The sequence below is a fragment of the Ambystoma mexicanum genome, chromosome 8 (genome assembly GCF_040938575.1).
Source record: "Ambystoma mexicanum isolate Mex_15411 chromosome 8, UKY_AmexF1_1, whole genome shotgun sequence".
In the NCBI taxonomy this organism is placed as follows: Eukaryota; Metazoa; Chordata; class Amphibia; order Caudata; family Ambystomatidae; genus Ambystoma; species Ambystoma mexicanum.
This window is the reverse complement of record NC_090929.1, coordinates 1,232,868,555-1,232,882,127: the sequence shown is the minus strand read 5'-3', so window position 1 is coordinate 1,232,882,127 and position 13,573 is coordinate 1,232,868,555. Positions and strand designations below refer to the sequence as shown.

General features: G+C 45.8%; 1 long non-coding RNA gene across 1 annotated transcript; it reads right to left on the bottom strand.

Moving 5' to 3' along the window:
• Nucleotides 1–5,989: 5,989 nt before the first annotated feature.
• On the bottom strand, nt 5,990–6,602 carry LOC138473760 (uncharacterized). Its single transcript, XR_011268897.1, has 3 exons — nt 6,480–6,602; nt 6,245–6,383; nt 5,990–6,121 (listed from the first exon to the last, which is right to left on the bottom strand). It is a non-coding gene; the product is annotated as an uncharacterized lncRNA (long non-coding RNA).
• Between the last annotated feature and the right edge of the window lie 6,971 nt (nt 6,603–13,573).

The window sequence follows — 13,573 nt, the reverse complement described above, 5'->3', positions numbered from 1 at the left end:
GTGAGAGTGGTAGCAGTGGCGGAGCAGCCAGGCTTATCTCAAGAGTATATGAGCAGTAGCAGAGATTACACAAAGGGACCACAATTACTGTGACTCAAGCAAACACTGACTCAAGGTTTCAGGTAAAAAATATAAGTACATTTATTTTTAAACCATTCGCTATAAACACAACACTTCTATTAAACTCAAATAAAAACCACACGTTAAATATATTACAACTAACCAATTCACTTTGTACAGTAAATCTCAAGGTAAGTACCCTGTGTTGAATGAACGAACCGGTGTTACGAACAAAACATGTTACCGCGAATATGATTGCGATCACTTTTTGACAGTTAGGTCTACTAAATAAATGCGTATCAGTGACATGAAATGCTACCGGGGCAAAATCACACTTACCAGCTGAGATACCCAGAGGGAGTTGGAGGCAAAAATCACAGGCAATATTTTGGTTAGGCAGGCAGAATCAAGAAACACTCAGAGACAGGAGTTCAAAAGTCAAAGGGCCGGAGCCAGGGTCGAAAGACACCGGGGCCTGTTGCCGAAGATCACACAGTCAGACAGTTCACGATTCAACATAGCCAAAAGTACTTCGATATTGTCAATGTTCGGAAGCAAAAGTTATAAGAAGGAGGGAAGACAAGGGCAAGCCTTGGAAATGAAGAAAAGGGATTCACCCAGTTTCCTCAGGTAGAACACAGTACCTTGTTCCAATGGTGCAGCTGGCGCCCTGGCAGTTGTTCCTGTTGGTTTTCCGCAGACCCATGATTCCTGGAGCTTCGTTGTGAAGGAGGACGTCTGAAGGGGGTCTGCACCACACAGGGGTGAAGCCGGCAGCAGCAACGAGGAATAAAAGGTGCGCTCCTTAAAAACAGGAGAGGCTCTTCAGGTGGCTATCAAGACCACTACAGCAGCGTGCAGCGAGTTCGACCAAAGAAGAGGATCCTCTGGCTGTGGAAGATGAGCTGGTTATCCCTACCAAGCTCAAGGGAAGAAGACTCCGGACTGGATCTTCTCTGAGTCGATGAAGGGCAGATAGCTCAGGACTGCAGCAGGGCTTCACCGGGACGGGGTAGTTGCAGCAGCCGTTGTTCTCTCCGCTTCTCTTCGGTTCCTTGTAGTTCCAGTGGTGACTCTCTGACTTCTAGCCCAAGAGACCTTGCTTTTATGCGAAAAACCCCCATTCACACAGCCTGGCTGTCAATCACCGAGCAGGGGGGTTGTCCACCCTGGACAACTTCCCTGGCCAACCATGACAAAGTGCGACTTGGGTTTCTTAGGATATCCGGTGCAGGGGGTGACTATACCCCTCCCTCACATTCAGCTCACCTAGACACCCAGGCGCCTTGAGGAGGGCTTCTGAGAAGAAGCCCACCAAAAGACAGTGAACAAAGAAGGCAAACCTAGTTTGCCACGCAAAGTAAAGCACAAGAAGGACTTTAACAAAAAGAAATGGCGAATAAACCCAACCGGCGCCAAAAGAAAGATGATTTGGTCAAGTGGGTTTATGTTCGAGGCTAATATAATAGCCAAAAACAGTACCACGTTTATCTAATATAATCGCGGTAGAAAAGTTAGGGTAGATACTACTGCCACCAGCCAAGTCTAAATGTTAAAAGAGCGAAACAATGCTCTAGGAGGTACAGATAAAAAGGGATATGAATTAACCCTTTCCGGTATTCCATGGAAGATGGGGTGTACTGGATCTGTGGTAGATTGACTAAGTAAAGTTAATGGTAACTTTACCCTTTTCTGGGGGACTGTAGTTGCCTCAGAAATGGAGTTGAGTGAAGTCTCAAAGACAACCCTGTGCCACGGCACTGAAGGTGCTGTGTGACACACAAAAAGAAGAGGGCTACTGAAGTGGTGTACTTCAGAGTCAACAATCACAAAAACAGGTAGAAACACATAGCAAAACACAGGTAAGAGGGGGGAAAAAGCTCTCATTCTTACCAAGTGGGAAAAAAATAAACTCAATAGTCTGCAATACATAACCTAGGTGTTCAACATGTTCTTTCCATGTAGGGCTGAACACTGCAATGTCATCCAAGTATGCCATGCAGAAGTCCTCCATCCCATTCAGAACTTGATTGACCATCCTCTGAAATGTAGCAGGGGCATTCTTTAATCCAAAAGGCATCATTACCTTGAATTGGTAGAGGCCAGCTCATCTGTCCTAGGCAAAGGATGGGCATCAGTCGTGGTGACTGCATTTAGACCTCTATAGTCCACGCAGAATCTCAACTCTTTGGATCCTGCCTTTGGTACAAGCACAACTGGGCTAGACCATGGGCTAGTAGAGGGTTCTATTACCCTGAGTTCAAGCATCTTGTTGACCTCATTCCTTATGGGTTCTGACATTGACATTCTGTACCCCATGCTTTTGACAGGCAAACAGTCACCAGTGTGTATCTCATGCTGGCCAAAAGGGGTCAAGCCTGGTGAAAGTGAGAACAGGGAGGCAAACTGATTTAACAGTAACTTGCACTCATCCTGTTGGTCAGATGTGAGACTGGAAGAGAGATTAACTCCTTCCACTTGCTCATCTAAAGGTAAGCCTCTGAGGAGGCCAGGCAGGGGTTCACTCTCCTCCTCCTGAGCTGAAGCTAGAAGCAAAGCTCCTATGTCAGGTATAGAGACATAAGCCTTTAAACGGTTGGTGTGAAAGACTCTGGGAGCCTCCTTAGGATTGCCTAACTGCACCAGATAGTTCACCTCTCCAAGTTTACCCACAACCTTGAAGGGTCCTATCCATTTGTCCTGCAAGGCCCTTTGCCTTGTGGGGACCATAACAAGAACAAGCTGGTCTTGAGTAAACTCAACCATGTTAGCCTTCTGGTCATGCCAATGTTTGACCAGAGCTTGACCAGCCCTCAAGTTATCACTTGCCTCTGCCATCATGTGTGACATTCTCCTCCGGAGACGTATCACATGGTCAGTCACTCTGACTGGCTTGGGGGAAGGAGCACTCTCCAACCCCTCCTTAATTAGGGCCAATGGACCTCTGACTGGATGGCCATAGAGAAGTTCGAAGGGACTGAATCCTACTCCCTCCTGAGGGACTTCTCTATATGCAAAGAGAAGGCATGGCAGTAGAAGATCCCGCTTTCTTCTAAGGGGATCTTCTAAAGCACCTATTATGCTCTTCATAGTTCTGTTAAACCTCTCTACCAGTCCATTGGTTTGGGGTGGTAGGCAGTTGAGAACTTGTAGGTGCCGCCACAGGTTTTCCACATGGTTTGCATGTAGTGGGACATAAAATGTGATCCCCTGTCAGATATCACCTCCTTAGGAAAACCTACTCTGGTAAAAATACCAAGTAGGGCCTTAGCCACAGCCGGAGCCGTAACAGCCTCATGGGTATGGCTTCAGGAAATCTAGTGGCATGGTCCACTACAACCAGGATAAACCTGTTGCCTGAAGTTGTGGGAGGGTCAAGAGGACCAACAATGTCAATCCCAACCCTCTCAAAAGGAATTCCCACCACTGGGAGAGGCACTAAGGGTGCCACATTCTTGGATCCCCTCTTGCCAGAGTGTGGCAGCTTCTGCAGAATTTGTCTACTTCTGTACCCATCTTAGGCCAGTAGAAGTGCAGAGATAGCCTTTCTTTGGTCTTCGTAAAACTTAAGTGACCAGCCAAAGGTACCTCATGGGCTAACTGCAGAAACTGGAGCCGATTCACTAGAGGTACTACAAGTCTTTTGTAGTCTCAAGGGGTGACTCAGTTGGTTCACTGTAGAAGAGGCCAGCTTCCCAGTGCAACCTATACTTCCCTGGCCCAGTCCCATTGAGCTGAGCAGCTGCCTGTTGGCGAAGACCTTCCAAGGTAGGACACTGGGCCTCATTACGACTCAGGCGGTAAGGGGTTTACGGCGGCGTAAACAGCGCCGACCCTTACCGCCTGATTCCGAGGTCCCTTAGCGCCATGGAGGTTTTAACACCTGCTTTTAGCAGGTGTTAAAATCCATGGCGCTAAGGGACCTTGATGTTAATTACGCCACCGTAATTTACGGTGGCGTAATTAACGCCTTCCCCACTCCCATTATGCCCTATGGGGCAAAAATGGGAATGGGGAAGGGTAAATGGGGATTGGGGACTTACCGCCCCGCCAACCTCGGAATGGGGCGGTAAGTCCGCCAACCACCATGGCGTAAACGTAGTTTACGCCATGGTGGTAAAGGTACGACCCAGGCGGTAACTTACCGCCTGGGTCGTAATGAGGCCCACTCTCTTTGTCCGTTACTGAAATATTCTCTGTTGGGTCCACCTTCTGCCAGTAAAGACTGCAGCTCAGGGTGGTCAACAGGGTCAAGATCTCCTACCAAGGTAAGATCCTCTTCTAGATCTGATTCCTCAGTATCTAGTTTGACCATATAGGGTTGAACCTCACACTCAGCCTTAGCTGGTGTGGGAGTCACCGGTGTGACTTTGGACAGTCTCAGAGATGTCCTTCTGGGCACAGGAGTGCTTGCTGTTTTCCTGCTGGCAGACTTAGGTTTCCCCTTTGTCTTTTCTTGCCCTGCAATGGCAGTAAGTAGGTCCTGTGGACTTGGGGTGACAGCTTCCTCTATCATGTCCCCAGGAGAGCCTCTTACGGTTCTCTACCTTGCAGACCTTGTGAGCTCCTGCTTCCTTCTGCTGGGGGGGCTGAGGGTGCTGGACACAACTCCAAGACTTTTAAGGTCATTAACCAACAGGAACCTCCCAGTTACGTTATTCTGCACACTTACAGGTATTCTGACAGTCATGTCATTACACTGGATGAGAGCTGGTAACTGGGGAACCATTTGCACAGGGCCTCCAGCTAACTTGGTTAAGTGTTTGGGTGCCTTAGCAACATCCTCCACTTTGAAAAAACATCCATCAACCACAGTTATGCTGGCTCCAGTGTCTCTGATGGCAGGGGTCTCCTGACCATTCACAAGAACACTATCTTTATAATACTCTTTAGTATTATCTGGGATTGAGGTATAGACATCTACGTTCTGTTGTTCCCAAAGACCCTGGGACACTAAAGAAACACTAGTTGAGACTCTCATGGGCTCATCAGCTAGTAGCTGAATGTTTCCACTGGTCATAGGTACTTCATCCACATGTGAGAAGGCTAAGGAGACAGTGTTGATCCCTGAAGGTTTACCCTTACACTTGGGATCTCCTTTCACATGGCCAGGCAGCCCACAAACAAAGCATTTTCCAAATGCTCTCTGGAATGGGGGGTTTGCCCTGGCCTCCATCTGGTGTGGATCCAGGTGGTACACTAGCCTGATTCGGTTTACCTTGGGGCTTACCCTGGTTATGTTTGGGGCCCTCTTTTGGATTGGAATTATTGGAATTCTCGTTCTTGTCTTTCTTTGGCTGCTTCCCCTCATCCTTCTTCTGAGTAGCCCCAGAATCCTTGTGAGTGGCCCTGTTGGCAACCCACAAGTCAGCAGCCTTAGCTAGCTTCTTAGGATCTAACTCCTTTGAATCAGCCAAGTGCTGTCTAAGCTCAGGAGATCCCTTACTGCTATGTATCAAAATCAACATGATTAAATTGTTCAAAAAAGTACCAAACTCTGGTATCATGCATTTTTATGAAATTCTCTGAAAACAAAAAGGGCAAATTTCTAGAAAGTTATTTGAAATATTTATTATTTAGACAAAGAAAATCCTGATGAGCATAAAGGTTGTAATAACAAAGAAGTATAACAGAAATTGTTAAAACATTCACAGTTGTAATTCACAATTTTGTTTAAAGAACAGAAAACAATCAATTATTCTTTTTATGAGAAACAGAAAAAAATATTTTTTAAAATAAGTTCTTCTTTGTTATAAAATCACAAAGAAGAAATAAAAAAGGAATGGAGTACTAGTGGAGAGAAGATATATAGACGGTTCTTAAGGTAAAAAGTTCTTCCTTCTCTACACAGAACAACCGTATCCTCTCAAACTCTAACTCCAATATTCCTAATGACAGGTCTGCCTACGTGTAGGTGTCAAAAAAAAATATTTCAAGAAAAATCAAGGTTGACATCATCACAACAACGTTTCGGCTGAAATGCCGCCTGTCTGGCCATAGTTTCTTTACATAGTTGAAAGTTGCCTTCCTCAGGGCGAAAGAACCTCACAACAGTTTAACCCTGTGGGGAAGCAGACATGAAAGAAAATGGAATTAAATTTAAAAGCATAATGGGAGTGAACTCCAAAATTTGAATAAAGTTGCCCTTGTTGTTTAAAAGAGAATAAATTAGGAAATAAATTACCTCAATTTTGTAGGCTGTGGAAAAGTTAGAAATACAGGCGTGAAAACGGGCTCAGGGGCCCACAACAGTAATGCCTGAAGAGCGGAACCAACAGGGCCCTTGGTGTAACTGCATCGGGTCAGGTTGGAAAAAACAACAACTGAAAGGGAAGGGGGAACTTATCAGAATAAAAGTGAAGAAAAGTACAAATAGAGGTTATCCAAATGGGGAGAGGAGTGTAGAGGTATGTACTCACATGTGGATTAAATCCTGTAACTAGATAGCATGCACAGTTGAAAGGTGCAGTCTGCGGAGTATATAGTGCGGAGAGCACATGCGTCGGGTAGGCTAGTGTGGTCCCATATCACTGGCATAAAAGGTGTACTGCCTCTGAAAAATAGAAAATGATGAAAAGTGTTAGAGGGATGGACAGATATATACTGTAAACACTAAACTGTGTTTAAGAAAGAGCCCACGAGAAATCGTGTTAGAAGAATGGACGGATATATGCAGTAAACACTAAACTGTGTTAAGGAAAGAACCCACGAGAAAATCGCGTCTTACCTATAACGACTTGACCAAAGTATAATGCACTGTTATGGCGCCCTTTTGTATCCACCCAAGTGAGTGACATGCAGGTGGGGCAGCTCCCAGCCTATCCACACATCTTACTTTTAGGCCCAATGAAATGGCGAGTTAGGCCTCCTGCCCTCTTTAGGCTATATGAACATTCGTGCTCGCTTTGCAGAGTGTTGCGAGAGGCTTTCAAGAAAGGCTGTTCCCCTCGTACATCTGCATTATACTTTGGTCAAGTCGTTATAGGTAAGACGCGATTTTCTCGTGGGTTCTTTCCTTAACACAGTTTAGTGTTTACTGCATATATCCGTCCATTCTTCTAACACGATTTCTCGTGGGCTCTTTCTTAAACACAGTTTAGTGTTTACAGTATATATCTGTCCATCCCTCTAACACTTTTCATCATTTTCTATTTTTCAGAGGCTGTACACCTTTTATGCCAGTGATATGGGACCACACTAGCCTACCCGACGCATGTGCTCTCCGCACTATATACTCCGCAGACTGCACCTTTCAACTGTGCATGCTATCTAGTTACAGGATTTAATCCACATGTGAGTACATACCTCTACACTCCTCTCCCCATTTGGATAACCTCTATTTGTACTTTTCTTCACTTTTATTCTGATAAGTTCCCCCTTCCCTTTCAGTTGTTGTTTTTTCCAACCTGACCCGATGCAGTTACACCAAGGGCCCTGTTGGTTCCGCTCTTCAGGCATTACTGTTGTGGGCCCCTGAGCCCGTTTTCACACCTGTATTTCTAACTTTTCCACAGCCTACAAAATTGAGGTAATTTATTTCCTAATTTATTCTCTTTTAAACAACAAGGGCAACTTTATTCAAATTTTGGAGTTCACTCCCATTATGCTTTTAAATTTAATTCCATTTTCTTTCATGTCTGCTTCCCCACAGGGTTAAACTGTTGTGAGGTTCTTTCGCCCTGAGGAAGGCAACTTTCAACTATGTAAAGAAACTATGGCCAGACAGGCGGCATTTCAGCCGAAACGTTGTTGTGATGATGTCAACCTTGATTTTTCTTGAAATATTTTTTTTTGACACCTACACGTAGGCAGACCTGTCATTAGGAATATTGGAGTTAGAGTTTGAGAGGATACGGTTGTTCTGTGTAGAGAAGGAAGAACTTTTTACCTTAAGAACCGTCTATATATCTTCTCTCCACTAGTACTCCATTCCTTTTTTATTTCTTCTTTGTGATTTTATAACAAAGAAGAACTTATTTTAAAAAATATTTTTTTCTGTTTCTCATAAAAAGAATAATTGATTGTTTTCTGTTCTTTAAACAAAATTGTGAATTACAACTGTGAATGTTTTAACAATTTCTGTTATACTTCTTTGTTATTACAACCTTTATGCTCATCAGGATTTTCTTTGTCTAAATAATAAATATTTCAAATAACTTTCTAGAAATTTGCCCTTTTTGTTTTCAGAGAATTTCATAAAAATGCATGATACCAGAGTTTGGTACTTTTTTGAACAATTTAATCATGTTGATTTTGATACATAGCAGTAAGGGATCTACGGTGTTATTTTGGTCTTTTGTCCCCTCCTTTTCTGCTCATGGGGCAAATCCCCCCCCTCTTTCTTTGTTTGTCTAAGCTCAGGAGAGCAGACATCAAAAATAGACTCAAACATTACAAGATTCCTCAAACCTTCATAAGTGTTCACTTTGTAACCCTTAACCCAACCATCTAAGTTTTTCAAACATTCACACACCCAGGTAGCCCAAGGGGTACCATCATGATTTTTGAGGGTTCTAAACCTCTTAAGATACTGGGAAGGGGTCTTCACAAACCTAGCTATTAATGCTAGTTTCACACACTCATAATCTTGTTTATCCACCTCCCCCAATTCCATTACAGCATCACTTGCAACAGGGGGGAGCCTAGAGAAAAGCCAAGGAATCAACTGATTCCCTGAGATACCTTGAATCCCATGACTGTACTCAAACATTGTGTAACGCTCATCTGGTATCCACGGGGATGTCACTCAGCCTGTTCTGACCTCTTATGACTTCAAACCCTTCCCTGGAGTCTACCCGACTGGAGACTGGGCCTGAAACACAGGATTGGTAGAGTTTAACTCCCTATTGTCTCTGTGTGCTTGAACCCCTTCTTCCCTGGGGTCCAACCCTTCCCTTTGATCCACAGCTCGCCTTGTTTTCTTGGAAAGTGTGCTCTCCGTCCTGCTTTCAGTGCAGAGGCGCGTTGGTTGATGCGGGCTCGTTGCTGCCTAGTTACTTCACTGGCAAGAGTCCGACAGGTAAGTATAATGAGTCTTTTGAACAGTTCTCTAACTTCGTTCCTTTCTTTCCTTAGATGATGGCCGGCGTCCGGGGATGGCGACGTGCAGCTGAGATGAGTAGTGCTGAAGGTGAGTGAGTGCGCGCACGCAATGCGACCCTTTCGTAATTGTATTGAACGCAGTTCTTTTTCTGTGTCTTTTAGGTGCTGCAACGTTTTCAGCATGGATGTCGGTTATGAAGAAGAAATGCGGTGAGTAAGCGCGGTATGCGGCGCCTCTAGATGTTTCCACGCTAACCTGGAGTGTCTTTTCCCTCTTGCAGATGGATGAGAAGTTCCGGAGACAGAGATCCCCCAGAGTGTCTGGGATTCAGGTAAGCGTTTGAAACTCGTACAGTCTTTAAAAATAAGCGAAGATTTGCTGAATGCTTACTAATGCCTTTTTTCTGTTCTTTTCCCTTTTCCTTAGGAAGCGGCGTGCCGGGATGGGAATGTCACCGCCGAAGATGCCCGCAGAACAGAAGGAGCGATGAATGATGGGCAGAAGCTCCGCAAGGTAAGGCTGTTCCTAATGGTGTTCTTGTTCTTGCAGGAGCTGAGCGCAGAAGAAAGATGCAGGCCTACTGGAGACCGATCCGAACACAGTGAGTGTCACGGTGCAGGTGCAGAAAACACAAAGCATGTTTCTCAGCCTGGGCGTGGCTTAAATAGTCTCTGGGTATCCCAGGTGTCTCTGGGCTAATCCAGACACAAAAGACTAGACTTCACATGCAGTTCTGGGAACCAAAATATGTGGGGGCCTCCATCTTGTCCCCATCAATGCACTACAAGTCCAATCCCCAATATTATCCTATGGGACTGAGTGAGTCTGGTGCCACAAGCACTTGTGTACCAGTGCGGTAGAAATACAATATCAATCAATCAATCAAGTCTGACTCCAAGTGGGTCTTTGGAGGGATGGAGAGGCCCTTGAGGGCCATGTAGGTGATCGTGGCCTGGCTCCAGCCTGACATCTTGGAGGGCTGGGGACATGAGGGGCAGGAATCATGACAGCACTCCCCCCCAAGACCCCTCTCAAGGTGGCTCTTCTGTCTGGTCCTGGTTTGTTTGGATGGTTTTGATGAAATCGTCTAAGCAAGCGAGGTGCATGGATGTACTCACAAGGTTCCCATGTCCTGTCTTGTGGACCATACCCCTTCCAGTATACTAAGTAGTATAATTTGGATCTGACGTACTTTGAATCCAGGATGTCCTTGACTTCGAATTCTGGCTCCCCAGCGACTACTACTGGCTGCGGTGGCATTGCTACCCGGGTCCCAGGTTGAACAGGTTTAAGGAGAGACACGTGGAACACAGGATGAATCTGCACGTTTGACGGCAGAGCTAGTCTGACCGCCACAGGATTTATCACGGAGGTGACGGTGAATGGACCCAGGTATCTTGGACGGAAAGTTTGGGTTCCTTTAATGGACACATGTTTAGACGCCAGCCAGACTTTGTCTCCCACTTGGTAGTTGGGGGCCTTTGCTCGGTGTTGATCACCAAACTTCTTTTGGCGATTCTTAGCTTGAAGTAGGTGTTCAGCTGCCCTTTTAAAGGTTTGAGAAATGGTCATGTGCAAGGTTTTGACTGCTGGCATTTCCAGGGTTGTAGGAATGTCCAACTCAGAAGTACGTGGGTGTCTGCCATACATGGTATAAAAGGGTGTCTGCCCAGTGCTGGTGTGTAGGGAATTATTATAAGCATATTCCGCTATCCATAATAGGTCGAACCAGCTTCCTTCAGCTTGGTGTAACATGCAACGCAGATACTGCTCGATTGTCTGATTTGTCCTCTCAGTTTGACCATTCGTTTGGGGATGGTGACTGGTGCATAGCCGGATGTCGATCTGGGCCTTAGTGCAGCATTTTCTCCAGAAGTTAGATACAAATTGAGTACCTCAGTCTGAGACCAAAACTGAAGGAAACCCATGGAGCCGTAGGATGCCTTCAAGAAATGCCTTTGCCCCAGAGTTGAAGCATTTGGAGCCCCTTAAAATGAATGAAATGTGGCATTTTTGAAAATATGTCCACGACCACAAGAATAGTGTTAAACCCTTGACTGGGTGGTAAATCAGTAATAAAATCGAGGGACAACGTGTGCCAGGGTGCTGGTGGGATTTCCAATGGTTGTAATAGCCCAGCCGGTTTCTGCTTGGATGACTTGTTTTGAGCACACACTCACAGATAGGATGAATTGGATAATGTCTTTACGCCACGTGGGCCACCAATAATTTCGTTTTATCTTGGCTAGGGTTTTAGCGATTCCAGGGTGGCCCTCGATCAAGGAATCATGATAACCGGACAGGACTTGTTCTCTTAGTTCTTGGTTTGGTAAGAATAAACGATTCCTGAAGTAGGGCAACTGATCTGTTATCATGTAATGTTCTCCTTGTGCACTCCACGCTTGTAATTGCTCCGGACTCATCAGGTTTTGGATTTCTTCATGTAATTCTTTCTGAGTTATGGTTGCTGTGATTCCTAGGAGCTTGTCACTCGGGATGATTGCTATTGGGTCAGGGGTCTGATACCCTTGCTCTTCCACCCCCATACGGGAAAGGGCATCGGCCTTCCCGTTTTTCACCCCTGGTCGAAATGTAATCACGTAGCCATATTCAGCAAAAAAAAGAGCCCAAGGTAGTTTTCGTGAGGATTGGGCCTTTGCCGTTTTTAGGCACTGGAGGTTCCGGTGGTCAGTTATTACGGTGATTGTGTATCTGGCGCCCAAGAGGTAGTGCCGCCATGCCTTAAAGGCTGACTTAATGGCCAGGAGTTCTTCGTCTGTGATAGCGTAATTGAGTTCAGGGGGTGTGAATTTACGCGACCAGAAGACAACAGGGTATAACTGGCCCATTTCGGGGTCCTTTTGTGAGAGGACAGCTCCCATAGCCATGCTTGAGGCGTCCATTTCCACCAGGTATGGGAGATCAGGGCGAGGGTGGCGTAAGATTGGGGCAGATGTGAATCTTGCTTTGAGTTCCTGGAAAGCTTCCTCGGCTTCTGTTGTCCACTGGAACTTTTTGTTGCTTTTCCTTAGCAATGACGTGATGGGATGCACGAATTGTGAAAATCCTGGGATGAACCGATGGTAGAAGTTTGTAAAACCCAGAAAACTTTGTACCCCCTTGAATGAATTTGGGGGTAGCCAGTTCAGGATAGCATCTACCTTGTGTACATCCATTCGGATTCCATTCAGGCTGAGAATAAAGCCCAGGAATTCCACCTCAGAGATGTGGAATGAGCACTTTTTGAGCTTGGCGTAGAGCTGGTGTTGACGGAGTTTCTCCAGTACGGATCGGACGTGTTTAATGTGGTCCTGCTTTGATGCGGAATATACTAGAATATCGTCGATGTACACTAGAGCGCAGACATCAATCAATTCCGGTAGGACATCATTCATGAAGTATTGAAATGCTGCAAGCGCGTTGTAAAGGCCAAAGGGTATTACTTGATATTCGTACAAGCCGTATTTGGTGCGAAAAGCAGTTTTCCATTCGTCCCCCTGTTTTACGGGAACAAGGTGATATGCCCCCCTCAGGTCTAGTTTTGTGTAGATTTGGGCATCTTTGACTTGATCAAGCATTTCAGGGATCAGTGGCAGGGGGTAGCATTTCTTTACGGTAATCTGGTTCAGTGCGCGATAGTCGATGCTCGTTCTCAAGTCCCCCTCCTTTTTCGGTACGAAGAATAGGGGACTGGCTGCTGGAGACTTCGAGGGACGGATGAACCCATTGGCCAGGTATTGGTCAAGATAGGCCTTCAGGTACTGGTTTTCTGGTTCTGTGAGTGCGTAAATTCACCCACAAGGGATTTGTGCGCCGGGTATCAGGTCGATTTGGCAATCGTATGGTCTATGCTGTGGCAGGGTATTAGCCTGTTCTTTCTGAAAGACATCTTGAAAGCCCTGGTATTCACTTGGTAGGGTACCGATTGCCACAGTCGCAAGCGTGGAGGTTCTGGTGTCTATTGGTTGTTTCTCTTGGCGATAACATGTGTGGGCGCAAGTCTCGGGAAAGGCCAATTCTTTTGCTCGCCAATCGATTCGAGAATTGTGAGCTACCAACCATGGCATTCCCAAAATCAACCGGAACTGTGGTGCCTTAATGAGGTCGAAAACGATAGAATCTTGGTGTCCATCCTGGCACAGAAGGGTTAAAGCTGCATTGCATTGGGATAATGAACCAGAAGCTATTTCCGTGCCGTCGACAGTGGTAACAGTTTCGGTGGTTGATTTAGGGCGTAACAGAAGCCCCATCTTTGCCGCAACTTCCTGGTCGATGTAATTCCCAACGGCTCCACTGTCAATGTACGCTCTTACTGCAGGCATCCGAGATGGTTGTTGGTGATTGATCAAGACCACAGTGCAAAATGGGAGGTCTGTAGTTCACTTTCTTTGCTCGCAAGTGGACCCCTACACTTGCCGGGCTGTGGAGTTTTCCGATTCCTTGATGGTATCTTCCTTGTCTGTGGCCCCT